General features: G+C 42.8%; 1 protein-coding gene and 1 long non-coding RNA gene across 13 annotated transcripts in view; one reads left to right on the plus strand and one right to left on the minus strand.

Moving 5' to 3' along the window:
* Dlgap1 (DLG associated protein 1) overlaps positions 1-19,396 on the plus strand; it is an 870,386-nt gene that overhangs the window by 429,363 nt on the left and 421,627 nt on the right. For all 10 annotated transcript variants that reach the window (XM_087567550.1, XM_087567553.1, XM_087567556.1 and 7 more), the window contains 1 exon segment: positions 13,779-13,871. The gene's annotated coding sequence lies outside the window, so the exon portion shown is untranslated.
* Positions 1-19,396, minus strand: part of LOC120094814 (uncharacterized) — a 216,293-nt gene that overhangs the window by 18,504 nt on the left and 178,393 nt on the right. For 2 of the 3 annotated variants that reach the window (XR_015629899.1, XR_015629902.1), the window contains one exon: positions 18,534-18,873. This is a non-coding gene — a long non-coding RNA (uncharacterized LOC120094814). Of the gene's footprint in view, positions 1-2,248; positions 2,374-5,298; positions 5,372-18,533; positions 18,874-19,396 lie in introns of those variants that run through there. The other variant, XR_015629900.1, reaches the window with a different exon arrangement.

Here is a 19,396-nt window from a genome sequence, read left to right on the forward strand (position 1 = left end):
ACTATGTCCTCCAGAGGTCTCAGAACACACATTCTCTGACCTACAAGTCCATTCTTCTGTGTACATTGCTAAATACGTATTTGTTTATTTACATTTTATTTATTCACTTTATATCCCAATCACTCACTCATTCCCTGTCACCCCTTCCCACAATCCTTCCCACATTCCCCCTTCCCTTCTCCTCTGAGAGGGTGGGGGCCTCCTGGGTATCCCCCAACCCTAGCACTTCAAGTCTCTTACTGAGGCCAGACAGGGAAGCCCAGCTAAAGAACATATTCCACATACAGGCAACAGCTTTTGGAATAGCCTTCCCCTGAATTCTCTCTCCAGTTGTTCAGGACCCACATGAAGACCAAGCTGCACATCTGCTACATATGTGCAGGAAGGCCTAGCTAAATACATATTTTTAAGACAGGACTTGAGAACTTTTGATCCATAAAGGGTGAAAGTCAGGAGTGCACTGAGCTATTTCTGTCACGTAAACAGCAAACAGTTCAGGTAGGTTCTGGAGAGGCAGGAGCTGATGTTCTGCGCTGCTGATTAAAGGCAAGGTGAGGTACACTGAAAAATCAAAGTGCACATCAGGCTCTTGTGTTCTAAGAATGTCCAGGCAGGCACTTGACACCTACATAAACGTGGAGAGGAAGCAAATCACCACTGAAAAGCCATCCCAAGTATTCCTAGGGTGTCTGCTCTCCCACGGTGAGGATATGGGGTTGAATGGATTACTAACCAGATCAGGCCTATTCTAATGATTGTATAATAATTGCTTCCATTTTGGTTATTTGCTAATGAATAGAGTGGCCCTAAAGAATGGGTTGATAGATGATACATCTACAACACACCCCTGTACCTGGGGCTCAGGTATCATTCCAACACAGAGTACATAAATAGAATATTCTAAGAGTCAAAGGAAGTTTGCTATGAGATTGTGTCTCCTATGAATGTCACAAGCTACACCCATGATATCCCACCAATATGACTTCCTAAACATGAGCTGAACAAGGATTACAGCATTTGATATACCAGAGTAGATGGGGAAGGCCCTAACCTGACAATAAGAAATACAGAAACTAAGACATGCTGTGAGAGTGGAGCAAACAGTCTTCCCCAGAGAGGAGGACCAGTTGATTATTCAATACCAAGGGGTCATCTCTGAAAACATACATACAAATAACATGATACAGACTGAGCAGGCTATATTTATGTATTTAGGAATTTATATACAGTAAGTGTGTGTATGTATGTATGTATGTATGTATGTATGTATGTATTTGTGTGTGTGTGTGTGTGTTTTCATGCGCATGTGTAACACAAATTAACAAACAAAAGGCTATGGGTTGGAAAGTAAGCAAGGGGGTATATCAGAAGGCTTGGAAGGAAGAATGGTGAGGAGAAATAATATAATTATATTATAATCTCAAAAAATAAAAACATAAGTTTTATAATTTTATTTTTCTTGGATATTTGATGTATTTACATTTTAAATGTTATCCCCTTTGCCCCCTCTTCTGCAACCCCTTCCCCCTCCCCCTGCTTCTATGAGGATGCTCCTACTCCCACCTCAGTGCCTGGCATTCCCCTACACTAGGGCATCAAGCCTTCACATGACCAAGGGCTTTTCCTCCCATTGATGCTGGACAGTACCATCCTCTGCTGCATATGTGACTGGTATCATGGGTCCCTCCATGTGTACTCCTTGGTTGGTGGTTTAGTCCCTGGGAGCTCTGGTGGGGTTTGCTTGGTTGATATTGTTGTTCTTCCTCTGGTGTTGCAAACCCCTTCAGCTCCTTCAGTCTTTTCTCTAAGTCTTCTATTGGGGTCCCCTTGTTCAGTCCAATGGTTAGCTGCAAGCATCCTCATCTCTATCAGTAGGGCTCTGGCAGAACCTCTCAGGAGACATCCATATCTGGCTCCTGTCAGCAAGCACTTCTTGGCATCAGACATAATCATTTTTTAAAGTGGGCCAAGCACCACAAACAAAAGGACAATCAGGTCTCCTGCCAAGCATAGCCAAGTGTGCCATATCGATATTCATAGTGTTTCATGCACTGAAAATTATCGTGTTAGTTTCAGAATAGAGATTATGCATGCATTATATGAGGCACTATAATACGAACAAGCGTCAGTTCACCTCGCCAGCTTACAGCTCTAGAAACAAGCTGTTTTTTAAGTTTGGCTACAGAAAACGGTTCACATGTGACAATTGTAAGTCTCCTTGTTAAAGTTACCCTCGAACAATATTTACCTTACGATCAAGCCGCTCACTTATAACTTTTAAAGAATTCCCTGTGGTTTGTTCTGTAGCATTGCTCACTTAAATGGACTGGGGATTTCATCTGGTGGCCCCAACTTCTTCGTGGAAAACAATATCTGCTTGGAGAGAAAAAGAAAAAAACATGTGGTCAAGACCTGAAGTGAGGAGGGCATATTCAAAGTTTTTAACTGTGATTTATCTTCTCTACACCAGAGATCTTTTCTGTTAGCTGCCCAAGCTAACCAATCCCGTGTCCGAGTTTTGATCATTAACAATAGTAAAGTTACACACATTTGAAATTTCATGTCCTCTTGAGCCTATCTCAGAGCCCACCTTATTCACATGTGATCTTGAGCAGGTAACGTCATACTCTGTGCCTCAGTCAGTCTCTCTCTCTCTCTCTCTTTCTCTCTCTCTCTCTCTCTCTTTCTGTCTCTCTCTCTCTCTTTCTGTCTCTCTGTCTCTCTCTTTGTCTGTCTCTGTCTCTGTCTCTCTGTCTCTCTCTGTCTCTCTCTCCCCCCTCTGTGTGTGTTTGTGTTTCTGATATTTTCCTTTTTTAATTGAAAATATATTCTTCTCTGATACAATACATCCCAATTACAGTTTCCCTTCCTTCCACTCCTCTAAGCTCCCGCCTTTTTCCCCCAGATCCACTCCCTGCCCATTTCCTCTTCAGAAAAGAGCAGGCCTCCAAGAGACAACAAACAGGACAAAACAAAATACATTAAGACAAGACAAACGTCCTCATATCAAGTCTGGTCAAGATAACCCCATAGGAGGAAAAGGGTCCCAAAAGCAGGCAAAGGAGTCATACACCCACTCGCACTGTTAGGAGTCCCACAAACCACCAAGCTAACAGACATAGCATATACCCAGAGGACCTGGTGCAGACCCGTACAGATCCTATGCTTGCTGATTCAGTCTTTGTGACCCACATGAGCCATGACTTAGACGGGAGTTTTAAGTGGGGAATAAGTTCATACATAAGTATAGCTTGTGTTGGCCCACTATCTTTTATTGTAACAGATACCTGGAACGATCAACTTTAAAAGAGAAAAGGTTTATTTGGCTCACCTTTTGGGAGGGATCTGGCTATGGTGAGTTTTTCCTGTTGCTTTTAGCCTGTGGCAACAGTATGGTGAGTGTGCATAGCCTAGAGAATGACTCATCTCATGGCATCTGGCAAATGAGAAAAGACCACGGTGAGCCCCCAGGTTTGGAACTTCTTTGTCTCCAAGCAAGTGTTACGGGGAGTTTGAGATAAACCAAAACATGTGTGTCCCATGGACAGGGTATTTAGTGCACACATGTGTTTCATGAAAGTTATTTCATGGGGCTGGAGAGATGGCTCAGTGGTTAAGAGCTCTTACTGCTCGCCCAAAGATTCTGAGTTTACAAACAGGACCGAGACCAAAGCGCCAGGACCCCAACCCCTGGAAGCACAGTGCCGGGACCACAGCCGGGAACACAGTTATGGGACCACGTGAGCACTCTGTACCAATGACCTCCAGAAAAGAGAAGTAACTGTTAAAGCATTAACAGAACTTATAGAAACTAGAATTTAGTATTACTAAATTTTCACAGACAACTGGCAAGATAACAAAAGGATAAAACAAGGAATGTAAAACAGAAGGCATTTGTTGACAAGATGATCATCAAATATTTATAACACGGAAAAATCAAAAGACAAACATCGAGTCCACGGAAAAAACAGTTCAAGAGAGCCACAGCTAACTGCTACTTAGCAAACTCAACTGTCCTCTTCACTAAACTGTATTTTCCAGCCACCTTTGCAGATCGCTGTTGCCAGAAGAAAGGGGTGTATCTGATGCCCAAGCCTAGCTCACAGTGCCTCCCCTGCAGTGTTCCTGTTGTGAGATGGTGGCTTTCGAGGAGCCCAACGGTGATTGGAGCCCTGTGTGTCTAAGAACATGGCAAAGGGAGGGGCGAGGAATGTAACAGAGATAGAGAATGAACTCCTCCTACAGCCAAGAGAAGTCTGAGCTTTACCTGGAAGCTTTCCAGATAAACCAAAACATGTGTGTCCCATTGACAGCCATTTAGCGCATTTCATGAAAGTCATTCCATGGTGCTGAAGAAATGGCTCAGCCGTTAAGAGCACTGACTGCTCTTCCAGAGGTCCTGAGGTCAATTCCCAGCAACCACGTGGTGGCTCACAACCATCTATAATGGAATCTGATGCCCTCTTCTGGTGAGTCTGAAGACAGCAACAGTGTACTCGGAAGGAAGGAAGAAAGGAAGGAAGGAAGGAAGGAAGGAAGGAAGGAAGGGAGGGAGGGAGGGAGGGAGGGAGGGAGGGAGGGAGGGAGGGAGGGAGGGAGAGTCACTCCTTCGGACGGAAAAGGCAGAGAAAGTGAGATGGAGCCTCCTCTGAGAGCAGTGAAGATAGCTGTGCCATCTGCGAGTGGAGGAGGATGCTGACCAGTGTGGTGTAATATCAGCGCAGTAGAGGCAGAGAGGGAGAATCGAGGGAAACCGTGGTGTCGCTTCTGCTGAGGGTTGGTAGAGAGATGTCACAGCATAGGTAAGCAGGTAGGGATGCCATCACAGTAAGCATGCTCCGTGGCTTAGGGGTCACTGGTACCTCTAGCTTGTCTAGAAGCTTGAAGACCACCATTGGCACCCCATGGACCATTCCTGTCTACACCATCTATCCTAGCTGATGTGCAGTTTCCGTTATCTATGATTGACAGGTCCTCTTCCCTATGTCTAGAATGCACACATGCCCTTGCCCACCTGCAGTTGTCCCTAGACAGCCTTGGCCCATGGCTAGCATCAGCTCTCCTGGGCAATCTTAGCTGTACCCTTTTAGTACTTTGTCTCCTGTTTCTTTCTTCTGCCTTTGCAGGACTTAAGAAAGACAGAGGGGTCAGACATAGCATCTCCAGTGCTAAGTGAGGGATGCGTTTAATGGATTTATTTTTCATCTGAGGAGAAATAGAAAGGTCAAGGGAAGGGCTGGGGGAAATTAGAAAGAAATTTAAAAATTAAATGAGTTTATTAGACACGCCAGTGCTTACCTGGAAAGCCAGCTAGTAGGGAAGCAAAGGAGGATGATAAGTTCATGGCCGTTCTGTGGCATTCAATGATTCCCTGCATCAAAAACAAAAACAGAAAACAGCCTACATTTTTTTCATCTGCAATGTTGGGTAAATCTTCTGCTGCTTGGATTTGGAAGTAATAACTGGAGCTGGGCATCCAGTAGTATAGTAGAAGACGTGTCTAGCATCCATGAGGCCCTGCATTTGATCCTAAGCTATAATACCCAGAACAGGAATCACTAAAAAAAAACAATCAGGGTCTGGAGATAGAGCGCAGTAGGTAGATACCAGCCCATCATTCACAAGGCCCTGGTTCAATCCTCAGCACCATGTAAACAGGAATGGTGACATACCCCTATAGTTCTAGCACTCAGGATGTAGAAGCAGAAGGTCAGGAATTCACATTGTTTGGCTACATAGAGATTAAGGCTACCTTGATTACATGAGATGCTATCTCAAAAAAAAAAAAACTTTTTCAAATACCTGATGTGTTAGGGTCTTTTCCTCTTTTTTTTCTTTTTTTCTTTATTTAATATTTTTAATTTATTTAAATTTATTTATTAAATAAAATATTTTATTTATTTTTTTATTTATTTAAATTTCAAATATCATTCCCTTTCTCAGTTTCCCATCCACAAACCCCCTATCACATCCTCCTCCCCCTTCTTCTTTGAGGGTGTTCCCGTCCCCAACCACCCCCCTTTTCTGCCTCCCCACCCTGACATTCCCCTACACTAGGGGTGTGTGTGTCAAGCCTTGGCAGGACTAAGGGCTTCTCCTCCCACTGGTGCCCAACAAGCTACATATGCAGCTGGAACCATGGGTCCTCCATGTGGACTCTTTGGATGGTGGTTTAGTCTCCAGGAGCTCTGGTTGGTTAGTATGGCTATTCTTATGGGGTTGCAAACCCTTCAGCTCCTTCAATCCTGTCTCTAACTCCTCCAATGGGGACCCTGTTCTCAGTTCAATGGTTGGCTGCAAGAGTCTGCCTCTTGTCATGCTCTGGCAGAGCCTTTCCGGAGACAGCTATATCAGGTTCCTGTCAGCATGCACCTCTTAGCATCCCCAATAGTGTCTGGGTTTGGTGGCTGTATGTATATGGGCTGGATCCCCAGGTGGGGCAGTCTCTGAATAGCCATTCCTTCAGTCTCTGCTCCGAACTTTGTCTCCATATCTCCTCCTATGAATATTTTTGTTCCCCTTTCTAAGAAGAACTGAAGCATCTGCACTTTGGTTGTCCTTCTTCTTGAGCTATGTGGTCTATGGTTGTATCTTGGGTAATCTGAGCTTTTGGGTTAATACCCACTTATGAGTCAGTGCATACCATGTGTGTTCTTTTGTGACTGGGTTACCTCACTTAGGATGATATTTTCTTTTTCCATCAGTTTGCCTATGAATTTCATGAAGTCATTATTTTTAATAGCTGAGTAGTACTCCATTGTATAAATGTACCACATTTTCTGTATCCATTCCTCTGTTGAGGGACATCTAGGTTGATTCCAGCTTCTGGCTATTATAAATAGGCTGCTATGAACATAGTGGAGCATTTGTCCTTGTTATATGTTGGAGCATCTTTTGGGTATATGGCCAGAAGTGCTATAGCTGAGTCCTCAGGTAGTACTATGTCCAATTTTCTGAGGAACCTACAGACTGATTTCTAGAGTGGTTGTACCAGTTTGCAATCCCACCAACAGTGGAGGAGAGTTCCTCTTTCTCCACATCCTTGCCAGCATCTGTTATCACCTGAGTCTTTTACCTTAGCCATTCTGTCTGATGTGAGGTGGAATCTCAGGGCTCTTTTGATTTTCATTTCCCTGATGACTAAGGATATTGGATATTTCTTTAGGTGATTCTCAGCCATTCAATATTCCTCAGTTGAGAATTCTTTGTTTAGCTCTGTACCCCATTCTTGAATAGGGTTATTTGATTCTCTGGAGTCTAATTTCTTGAGTTCTTTGTATATATTGGATATTAGCCCTCTATCAGATGTAGGATTGGTAAAGACTTTTTCCCAATCTGCTGGTTGCTGTTTTGTCCTAACCACAGTGTCCTTTGCCTTACAGAAGCTTTGCAATTTTATGAAATCCCATTTGTCGATGCTTGATCTTAGAGCATAAGCCACTGGTGTTCTGTTCAGGAAATTTTCCCCAGTGCCCATGTGTTCAAGGCTCTTCCCCACTTTTTCTTCTAATAGAGTGTGTGATTTTATGTGGAGGTCCTTGATCCACTTGGACTTAAGCTTTGTACAGGGCAATAAGAGTGGATTGGTTTGTATTCTTCTACATGCTGACTGCCAGTTGAACCAGCACCATTTGTTGTAAATGCTGTCTTTTTTCTACTGGATTGTTTTAGCTCCTTTGTCAAAGATCAAGTGACCATAGGTGTGTGAGTTCATTTCTGGGTCTTCAATTCTATTCCACTGGTCTATCTGTCTGTCTCTGTACCAATACCATACAGTTTTGTTTTGTTTTTATCACAATTGCTCTGTAATACAGCTTGAGGTCAGGGATGGTGATTTCCCATAGAAGTTCTTTTATTGTTGAAGATAGTTTTTGCTATTCTGGGTTTTTTGTTATTCCAAATGAATTTGCAAATTGCTCTTTCTAACTCTATGAAGAATTGAATTGGAATTTTGATGGGGATTGCATTGAGTCTGTAGATTGCTTTTGGTAAGATGGCCATTTTTACTATATTAATCCTGCCAATCCATGAGGATGGGAGATCTTTCCATCTTCTAAGATCTTCTCAATTTCTTTCTTCAGAGACTTGAAGTTCTTGTCATGCAGATCTTTCACTTGCTTGGTTAGAGTCACACCAAGGTATTTTATATTATTGTGACTATTGTGAAGGGTGTCATTTCCCTAATTTCTTTCTCAGCCTGTTTATCCTTTGAGTAGAGGAAAGCTACTGACTTATGTGAGTTAATTTTATACTCAGCCACTTTGCTGTTTATGAGGCTTAGTAGTTCTCTGGTGGAACTTTTGGGGTCACTTAAGTATACTATCATATCATCTGCAAATAGTGATATTTTGACTTCTTCCTTTCCAATTTGTATCCCTTTGACCTCCTTTTGTTGTCTGATTGCTCTGGCTAGGACTTTGAGTACTATATTCAATAAGCAGGGAGAGAATAGGCAGCCTTGTCTTTGTCTAGTCCCTGATTTTAATGGGACTGCTTCAAGTTGTTCTCCATTTAGTTTGATGTTGGCTACTGGTTTGCTGTATATTGCTTTTACTACACTAAACTGAAAGCTATAATTTATACATAGAAGCCATGGTGCAGACCCAGGTGTCCCTGCACTTGCTGCTTCAGTATCTGTGAGTTCATGTGAGCTTTGCTCAGTTGATCTAGAGAGCCTTGTTGTCCTGATGTCCTCCATCCCCTCTGGCTCCTACACTCTTCCCACCTCCTCTTCCATAGTCTAAATCATATTAGTCTATGGCAGGTTGTCTTGGTCATTGACTAATCTAGAAAAACTCAGCCCATTGTGGGCAGTGCCATTCCCTAGGCAGAGGATCCTAAACAGTTAAAGAGTAGAGACAGCTAGCTGAGAGGAAGCAAAGAAGAAAACAATTAGAACTGCATGCTTTTGTTTCTGTCTGCTCATGGTGGATGTGATGTGACTAGCTGCCAGAATTCCTGCTTTGACCTCCCCTCAACGATAGACTATAAGCTGAAATTGGAAGCTGAATAAACCCTTTTTCCTCTAAGTTGCTTTTTGTCAGGATGTTTTATCACAACAACAAAAATTAAATTAGAACTGTTTGTGAAGATAAGAACTTTTGTTTAAGCTTAATTGAAAAATAAAAATAGTGTATGATTTTTGTAGATGACAAGTTGGTATATATTTTACACATGAGTTGGGCACGGTAATTGTGTTGTTGCTATAGCAACCCTTAATGGTTTGAGAGGAAACCATTCCTCAGGGCTTGTTAGTGACTGATTTCATTTTTTTAAAAAGCACTTTATGTGACTAGCAAGCAAGTGAAATTATACCTTCCCAATTTGAATTCTTAGCCTGCCAAGGACAGAAGCAACAGCAGAAGAGAAGTCATGTAACCTAGAAAACTAGTAGTAGAAAGCAAAATTACAACAGTGTGAGGGAATGGTTGACTTGTTTGACATGGGCTCCTGTGTGAATGTTGATGGTGGTCTAAGTAACTCATACAGTAGCCATGCAAGCATCCCTTCTGCACACCAGACATATATAGGTAGGAGTCACCATGGCTCATGACCACCAGCCATGACCCAGCACTCTCTTCTGGCCTGCATGGGCACATGTGCCTATATGCACAAGGTTAAGTATTTTTAAAAGAAATTGGTAGAGCAAGTGAAGGAGAATGTGAACTCTGTGGCCACAGACTCCTTCAAAAGCTACTCTGTCTTTGGTCCATCTCCCTTTGGCCATTCTGATCAACACCATTTATCTGGGTGCAAAAACCACATTCTCTGCCCAAAACTCTAAGTCATCCCAAATCCTGTAATTGATTTTCTGTTTATCCTCAGGAAGTTCCTTTGGAATACCTACGTCTCTGTGATGAGCACATCTGGCCCCGTGATTGTTCCTTGTTGAGTGCCCAGCATGGGCCAGCTGCTATGTTGAATATCTTAGCCTACATGATTGTACTCATTCCTCAGTACAGATCTATCTCTGCTATGACTGCATACCATGTGCTTTTGATAGAGAGGTGAAGTGATCTCTCAGGGGCACGTGATTGAAGAGCCTGATAGCTTAAGAGGCTGATGACTTCCATCTTACCACTCTTCCCACAACCAGAGCAGTAAGGGCCCACCTAGCTGGCTTGGGGTTTGAGGGATACAGTGTATCCGTGTTGAGGAATGTATGAGCAGGAAGGCATGGTAGCAGGAGGCCTATAATGGTTGGAGTGTTCAGCTGAGACCCCTTGCCTCTCCACATCCCTAGCAGAACAAGAGACAGAGAGGAGACCGAACTGAGGGGGAGAGCCTTTACACCAAAGAGACCCACTCCCTACTTCTCAACCTCCCCTCTCAAAGGTTATATCTTCTAGAGTCAACCAGTACACGATTCTGTGGGCGTCATCTCAAGTTCATGTAGTAACACCAGTCTAACAAGAGATGAAACCTGTATTTTTGTTCAGTATTTGAGAATTTCATCCAGTGCATTTTGATCATATCCACCCAGATCCACTGGTATTTCCTCACCCCTGCAACCTCCTGAATCCACTTTTGCTCCCCATACACTCTTGGGATCACAGCAACCATGGAGGCATGGTTAAACTACCAGAAGCCACACTCTGAGAGCAACTAACTCTACCTCTCCTAGAAACCATAAGTTGTGCACAGCACCTCAGTTCCAGGGTGGGAGGCTCTCAAACCTTTTCCCACTTCATGCTGGAATATCAGCTGGCTTGTTCTTGTGCAGGTCTTGTGCAGGCAGTTGCAGCTGCTGTGAGTCCTGTCCAGTCCAGCAGTGCTCACCTTTTTCTGCTGCCCTTTCTGTGCTACAGCCCATATTTTTCCTTTGTTTTCTATTGAATATCTTATGTATTTACATGTCAAATGCTATCCCCTTTACTGGTTCCCTCTTCTCCCTTTCCCCCTCCCCCTGCTTCTATGAGAATCCTCCCCCTCCTACCCACCCACTCCATCTCAATACTCTGGCATTCCCCTACACTGGGGAAACAAGCCTTCACAGGACCAAGGGCTTCTCCTCCTATTGATGCCAGACAAAACCATCCTTTGCTACTTATGTGGCTGGAGTCATGGGTTGCTCCATGTGTACTCTTTGGTTAGTGGTTTAGTCCCTGGGAGCTCTGGTGTCATTGGTTGGTTAATATTGATGTTCTTCCTATGGGGTTGCAAACCCCTTCAGCTCCTTCAGTCCTTTCTTTAACTCCTCCATTGGGGTCCGTGCTCAGTCTGATGGTTAGCTGCAAGCATCCTCATATGTATCAGTATTTTAAAGCACCTTGAGCATCAAGTTAGAACTTCTCTTCATCTGTAGTTACCAGATATCACTGCAGGCTCTCCCATGGGGTTCTGTTGTGATACAATTATTGTAGAAAACCTAACTCTGACCATGGAAGGAAAACTGCAGTGAGAAAAAGCGGTCTGTGCAGAAGAGTAAGAGCCATTCCCCAAGCCAAGATCTATCCAGCAACAGCAAAGAAACTCTGACGCTCACTGTGCCAACTCTACTATAGCCAAAGTTTGAGTCCCAAGAACCTCTTTCTGTGACACAAGTCCCTACGTGTGCTGCTTATAGCAATGTTTCTTGAAGAAGCCACTTCAGCTACTCCATGTTTGGTTACTATTCTTCATCTGTGAAATGGAACCAATCAAAACAAAATGTCCTCTTACTGGTAGAACAAGCTGACTGGCATCAGCAGATATGCTTTCTTCATTGTAAAGTGTGTAATACATGCCTGCTCAAGGGGTATTTCCAGAAGGATTGTGATTTCAAGGGGAATTCTAGAAAAAGACTCATCGAACCCTTTCAGGAGAAAGCGTATATGTAAGTGGGAATTAGTCTAATGAGATGGTTCAATCCCTGAAACTCCACGGTGAAAATAGAGAAAGCTTCCACACATAAGCTCTGGCGCGCACACACACACACACACACACACACACACACAAAATAAGTAAATGATAGATAGATAGATAGATAGATAGATAGATAGATAGATAGATAGATAGACAGACAGACAGACAGACATAGATGATAGGTAAGAGATGATGATGAAAGATAGTTAAATACACAGATACATTGAAACATAATTGCATACATAATAAATGATAGATACAGATGATAGATATATAGATACATGATAGATACATAGAGATAGATACATAGAGATAGATGATAGCTACATATATAGATCATACATGTATACATACATACACGTATAGATATGAGAGAGACAGAGACAGAGACAGAGGAATCCTGGGTCCAGTTACTTGCTAGCTCTGACATTCTCTCATTCTGAGTTAGAAACAAGTTTGAGCCCTTGTCCCTCCTTTACGAAATAGCAATTAGGCAAGATATGTTTCATAGTTTTGATGTGTAACACCGCATAACAACAGTGAGGTGGGTGATAGGATTCGGTGTCTAACTAAATGGCTTTAAAGTAAGATTTTTCCACATCATCTCAGGGGATTCAATCTGACCACAGGAATCCTTAAATTTAGAGATACTTTTACGGCTGAAGAGAAAGAAGAGTTGAAAGAAGAAGAAAACTAAGATTGTAATAAGAAACTCAAGTGCCATTCCTGACTATGTCAATAAAGGAAGGTGGCACACTCAGCAGGAGCATATTGAAGATCTCGTACACACAGAACAGATCTGCTACGCAGGGGAAAGCGCAGACTCAATGTACTCTCTAGTCCCAGTGAATGTTCAGAAAATTGTTAACAAAGAATCATTCACAGAGAATATGCAGAGATAAGCATGGCCAGAAATAAAATACCGTAAGAGGCTCCTGCTGAGTTCTAAGGTTCCCCTGCTCCATTGATCACAGAAGAATCAGGGCTTGAAGCCCTGAGTCTAAGGATGCAGAAAAGTAGGTGCCAAAGCTGGGCAGTTCCTTGAGTCAGTGGATCTCAAGAGAGGCTGAGGGCACAAGGCATGTCCTTAGACCTTAGGGATCACATCGAGACCTTAGGACTTCCCCACAGGGAGAGATTCTAGTAGGCTGTGTAGGGGCAAAGGCTCAACAGTGTATGGTTGACTACTGACAGCCATGCATCCATATAGCTAGGAACAAGCAAGAGAGGAAAATGATATTTGCAGCCTGGCTTCACATCAAAAAGTCATGGGAGTGTCCCACAGGCAGGTTCCTAGACATCTGTGACAGAAACAAACCTTCCCCCAAATTCCTAATGGAGCTCAATGCCCAGCCAGGCTCGTGAAGTAGTAATGCAGGGTAGATAGTGCGGAACTGACTGCCGAGGTTCTGAACTTCTGTGGAAAGCGCAGAGCACTCTACTGTGGCCTGTGACTACTGAGGAGGGGGCTCCCTGCTGGAGCGACTGCCTAAGATGGATACAAAGAAACGAAAGATACACCTGGAAGGTGGGGCAGGAAGAAGAGGAAACACAAACAGAGCCCACTGGTTTTCAAAGTCCCAAGGGAGGGCTAGATGATATTCACTACCCCCACTCCAGGGTGCCACTCCAGGAAATTTGTCTGATAGAAACTTGAATATATGATATGAAATCTGGAACACTGAGGTGGGGATGGGAAAGTAGGGTCTCTCCAAAACAAAATAAGCACATCGAAAAGGATGAAAACTTGTCTCAGAGCTGAGTTTACTTTTAGACTGTGGTAAAAAGGCAAGATAAAACATGGTTCAAAGTGCACAAGGGAAGTGTGTGAAGAGGCACGGACCTCTCAACCTCAGGTCTAGAAGCGTTGCTAACCTTTCATGTTGCATTTGCATGTGACAAGCAGACTAAAGTATGAACTGTGCTTCTGACAGGTTACATCTGCTCTGGGGTTTGCTGAATGTCACCTGAAGGCCCCTGTGTCTGCTTCAGAGTGCTGCTGTTGAATGACAAAGACGCTAAGAACAGTAAGTCCAGGTGGGGAAACCCTGTGGGAAGAGCAGGGCCTGTGAGACCCCACCATCCGCCATTAAAACAAAAAAGTAGCACGTTCCGAGTTGTATTCCCAGAATTCACACCTAACTACTGGCCCCCACTGCATCTCACACACAGACACCACACACATATACACACGTACAAACAAACACAAACACACACCACAAATACATACATACACACACACCACACAAACATAAACACATGCCACACATACACACACAAACATACAAAAACACACATATACACATACAAATACACCACACACACATACACAAATAAACATATATCACATGTGTACCCACATACAAGCACACACCACACACACACATGCACACATACACACACCACAAAATAAAAACTGTCCTATTTCTCCAGGCTCTGATCTGACAGTATTACTTTGAATGTATGCTTTAGGTTTGCAGATGTAGCTCAGTGATAAAGTATTTGTCTGTCATGTACAAGGCCCTGGGTGTTGTGCCCAGCAGAATTTCTTGGTGGGTTTATTTATTAGTGTTGGGAAAAAAGCCAAAAAGCATTCACAGCCTGTTTATTATAAGTGGAATTAAAAAAAGAACTATTCTCCTTCTCCCTGACACTTTTTCCAACACTTGAAGATCCCTTTTTCTTTTATTTTGTTTGCTAACCTTAACTAGTACAAGGGCTAGATAACATTAACATCTATGAGAAAAAGACGAGGTACATTCAGTACTGGGGAGGAAAGATGGGGAGAGGAGGGTCTGGGGGAATGGCACACCGTCTCCATACCTGTGCTTTGCCATCGTGTGCCATGAAATATTTAAGAGGCGGAAGAAGAAAAGTATAGTATATAATAACATGTTAACAATGTATCTTAAAATAGTAATACCATAGTAAAGAATTGAGTTTGGGTGATTTCGATTATTTCAATATTCCTTCTTCAGTTACAGTATCTGAAACGCAGAAAACACAGAAGGCTCATTAATACTAAGTTACTTACTGTTCTGCTGTCAGTGTGGTAACAAACTTACAGAGGGAGAAGCTACCTAGTTGTTACATCCCTATATGTGAGTTGTTTATGATGTGGCTTTACTCTGTTAGTATGCCCTGCACACTGGAGTGTCTGTGAACTCCTCAGAAATTGTCTCGAATGCTCTATTTTGAAATGTTGTTTCTTTGACTCTTGATAACCTTTGAACCATATTACCAAAGCTTTGAGGCTTTTCATTCTAGAAACTGGGGCAGTATGGTCCTGGCATATATGTAGACTATTATGTGAGAGAGGGAGGGAAAGGGGGAAAGGAGAGGAAGAGATGGAGAGGGAGAGAGAGAGAGAGAGAGAGAGAGAGAGAGAGAGAGAGAGAGTGTGTGTAAATGTTTCAGTGCACACACAAAAATAGACAAATGCATTGGTAAGTTAATTGACAGAACTGATGATGGTTGTTTCCAGCATGCAAGTATGTTTCTTATCTTCCCTAGGGGAACTGCCTTCCTGCCACTTAGACCCTGTCCCCTACCCTTCCTTCTTTCCTATATCTTTCCTGCTATTAATTTTGCCATGATTTGGAAATATTAGTTTGTTTTCAATGGAGGTACTTTTGCCCTAAATGTTACCTCTTTAAGACATTCGCATCAATATTTTTTTATTCCTAACTATAAAATGAAAGCTGAGTTTTGTATAGAATTGCATTTCCATGTCATATAGTGAGAGAGAATAACTGTAAAAGCCTTAAAAATAAATTGGTTTCAGATCTGAAGTTATCTGAAAAAGATGGGCTTGAAACAAAGTTAGATCCACAGGTTTCCACCTTCTGTCCTTTCATCTCCCAGTCTCAGTTGTCAGTTCCCCACACTCTGACCAAGAATGCAAAGATGAGCTGGACCCAGGGCTATGTCCCAATGTTCTGTCTTCTCCACCAAGGGCAGAGCATCCAAGAACAACCCTGGGGGCCTCTTACACCCACGTAAGAAGCTTTTATGCTACTACCGCTGTCTCCTAGTGCATTTTCCTCCTGGTTCTATAATTTAGTTAAGACTATTCTTCCCTAGCATCTGTTACTGTTAATAACTTGTTGATGATGATGATAAAAAAGAAGAAAAGAAGAAGGAGGAAGAAGAGTCCAGGAGGCTTCTGTCAGCTAGCAAGCACCACAGTAACTAATAGTGGAGATGAGCAACTTATTTCTAAATATATAGGTATTTATTTTGCCTCACACTTTTAGAGCTTTCAGTTGATGAAAAGTTGTCCCCATTAGGGAGTGGGGTTCCTGGTGAGGAAACAGAACTGGAGAGTGGTACACAGCCTTGCATCTCATGGCCAAGAACAAGACAGAGAAAGATAAAGAGACAGTTAAAAAAATCCAAACTAGCATAAACATTACAAAAATAGTGGGGAAGGGCTGCTTGAAGACTAGAAAATGGAAAGTGAGGAGGTCAGCAGATGCAAACAGACAGAAGTATACCAAACCATGGACCACACGGTGGACCATCCAACCGTGGACCACACCATGAAGGTTACTACAGTGGCTCATCCAAGCATTAGGATGTGTAGACTTGCTTTGACCACATTGCTTAAGCATTCTATCAATGGTTCCCATTTGGCTAATGGGTTTTTTAAACTTTTTAAACATTACAAGTGCACGTCTATGCTATGATCTGGGTTTTGTTTTCCCTGGTCAGTATTCACCAAATTTATATGATATACTGAGCATTTTATTAGAAAGTGGGTTTTCTTGGTCATGATTTTGTCCAACCGTAGGCTAAGGTAAATACTCTCTGTACTTTTTTTTTTTTTTTTTGATTCTTTTTTCGGAGCTGGGGACCGAACCCAGGGCCTTGCGCTTCCTAGGTAAGCGCTCTACCACTGAGCTAAATCCCCAGCCCCAATACTCTGTGTACTTTAAGGAAGAGGAGGTCAAGCTGACTGGGAAGTTAAGAGTGTAAACCTACTTTCGGGTTATATTCTCGGTGGTTTAATGGGCTACCACCCCCTATAAATGGAAGGGCATCTGAAGTGCGTCAGAAAGCAAGCTAGAGTGAAGCAGGAGCGCAGATGCAATGGTAAGACCGCGGTTCTTCTAGAGGAAGTTGATTTGGCTCCTTCGTCTGGAAAATAATGCCAACGTGACAAGAATCTTTACTTTCCCAAACAGCTCCGTGGAGACAAAGTAACCAGAACAGCAGAAAACAAAACCCCATGGCCGACTCAGCGGTACCGAAATGCTACATTGCATCCCTTTGAACCAAGTGTGTGTTTCTTAAATATTTGCAGGTTGCATGAACTGCTAGTTATATTAAGGCTTGAGTGGTTTCTCATAATGTGTCACAGAAGTCAAAAGGAAGAGACAGAGAAATGAAATTCATCAAAGCTGTCACCACAAAGCTTAGACGTTCAGTCTGAGGGGAGCGGCTCTGGTGTGTGGGCGGACGTAGAGAACCATCTGAGCTGGAGCTCAACAGACACTGAAATGGGACTCAGCACACATCTCCCCTGACCAACCTCCATGTTAAGGAACAACTACTAGAAATAGAATCCAAATGGGGCAGGAAGATGGCTTAGGGGGGAGAGAAAGGCCAGGTAGATGAGGAGGAAGAAGAAAGGCCCAGGAGGCATGTGTTGGGGAAAGGCTACGAAAGAAGATCCCTTAGCCATAGGACTACGTTCCAAGGTCCCTGCTGGATCCATGGGCACCATCGAAGTCTAGACATACTGCACTCTCTTCCTGTACATATAGCAAGGATGAAGTTGAGTCATGAACCTAAACATAGTAAAAGATAAATAGTAATAATAACCAAAGTGCAGAAACATATTCATATTTATTTCTCTCTCCTTTGTCTGCTGACAGGAAGCAAGCAGATTATACAGTGTAAATAACCTGTAACCTATGCTAAAGAGTGACTCATGCCCCTGACTGGATGGAGTCAGGAGACAAAGGATTGGTTTAATTGCAGTGCTTAGCATAATACCTCATTATAAACTTAGGAAATGTATTTTGGGAATTTTCTGTTTAATGTTTTTTGGCCTATGTTTGACTATGGGTAACTGAACCAACAGGAAAATGAGTCATAGATAAAAGGAGACTACTGTGTTTGTAAACTGTGTTTGTGTCCTAATAAGAGAAGAGGCAGCCATAGATCTCAGAGCCGCCTATGGTGTGACATCTCTCACATAGTAAAAGGCCAGTATCGGGTACATATACAGAGCTGTGGATCTGTGTGGACAGCCATCCTGTCTCTGTACAGAAGCAACTAACAGTGATATGTTTAAAACAGTTGACTTCACCTGTTTTCAAAAACTTAATGTTCAGATTGCCTAATATAAAGAAAGTCAAACCTACCAGGTCAAGTTACCATACATGTGCTATGTATACCTTAATAGATAGATAGATAGATAGATAGATAGATAGATAGATAGATAGATACACACACACACACACACACACACACACACACACACACTTTTCTAGGTAGATGGGGATCTGTAAAATATGCTATTACTCATCTAATGAGGGAGAATGAAACATACAGATAGGAATTAGTGTGATATAGCAATGTATTAATATGTTCATAGAAAGACTTCACAGCATTTAAAAATAAAACTGTACCTTCTGGAAGAGGAAGCAGCCAGAATAAATAAGAGAAAAATGAGCACCAGATTCATTTTGTAAATTTTACTTTAGCATCGCATAAAGCTTCACATCATCACGAAACAAGATTAAATTGGAAGCAATCTGTAAGCATCAACAATAAAACGAGTGCACTGTACGTGTCTACGTGTCTGTCCAGTAGGTGGCGCAGCAAGGCTAAGAGGAGGATTCCAAGAGACTTAAAAAATAACAGGCGACTCGCACAGCCCAAGCTCACCAAGCTTAGGCCCAACACACTGCAAGGAATTGTGAGCTGACTGCCATCATCCCTCTCGGGGATGTCAGGATCTACTGTCGCGGTGGTGTGCGTCCGGTCGAGTGAATAGCGTCATCATCAGAACACTGAAAACTGGCAAACGAAAAAGGAGTACAGATTTAAAAAACAGCTCTTCGCTTGAGTCTGTGTAAGACGCACCATGAGCTCATGAAAGTTGTTTTATTAGATAAGTGTTTCCTATTTTCTGTTCTGAGAAAGATTTAAGGTGCTTAGACCCTCTCAATGAGACCATGCTCTCTGCCCCACGTTGGGCCTGACACGGATTCATGGAAGAGTGATGGATTCAGTCGAGGGGAGGGGTTTGGGAAGGGGAAACAGGAGCCTAAGGAAGCTGCCACAGGCTGCTTGGTACTGAGCTCTCGGGGACAAGAGACCAGAAAGGTTGAACAGTGACAGAAACAACTGTAATAGATCAAAGCCCGGCATAGTTCTTAAAATATGTAAGTCCGGAAAATAAAACGTTGTCACTGAGATTAGAAAGCGGGCCCAGAGACAAATTCTTTTCAACGCCAGCAAATGAAGGAAATCCAACGCTGAGTCTGCCCCTCACACAAACCATCTCAAGTGACCGGGGAGGTCGATGTGATGTTTCTCC

Source organism: Rattus norvegicus, chromosome 9, assembly GCF_021556685.1.
Source record: "Rattus norvegicus strain SHRSP/BbbUtx chromosome 9, alternate assembly SHRSP_T2T, whole genome shotgun sequence".
NCBI lineage: Eukaryota > Metazoa > Chordata > Mammalia > Rodentia > Muridae > Rattus > Rattus norvegicus.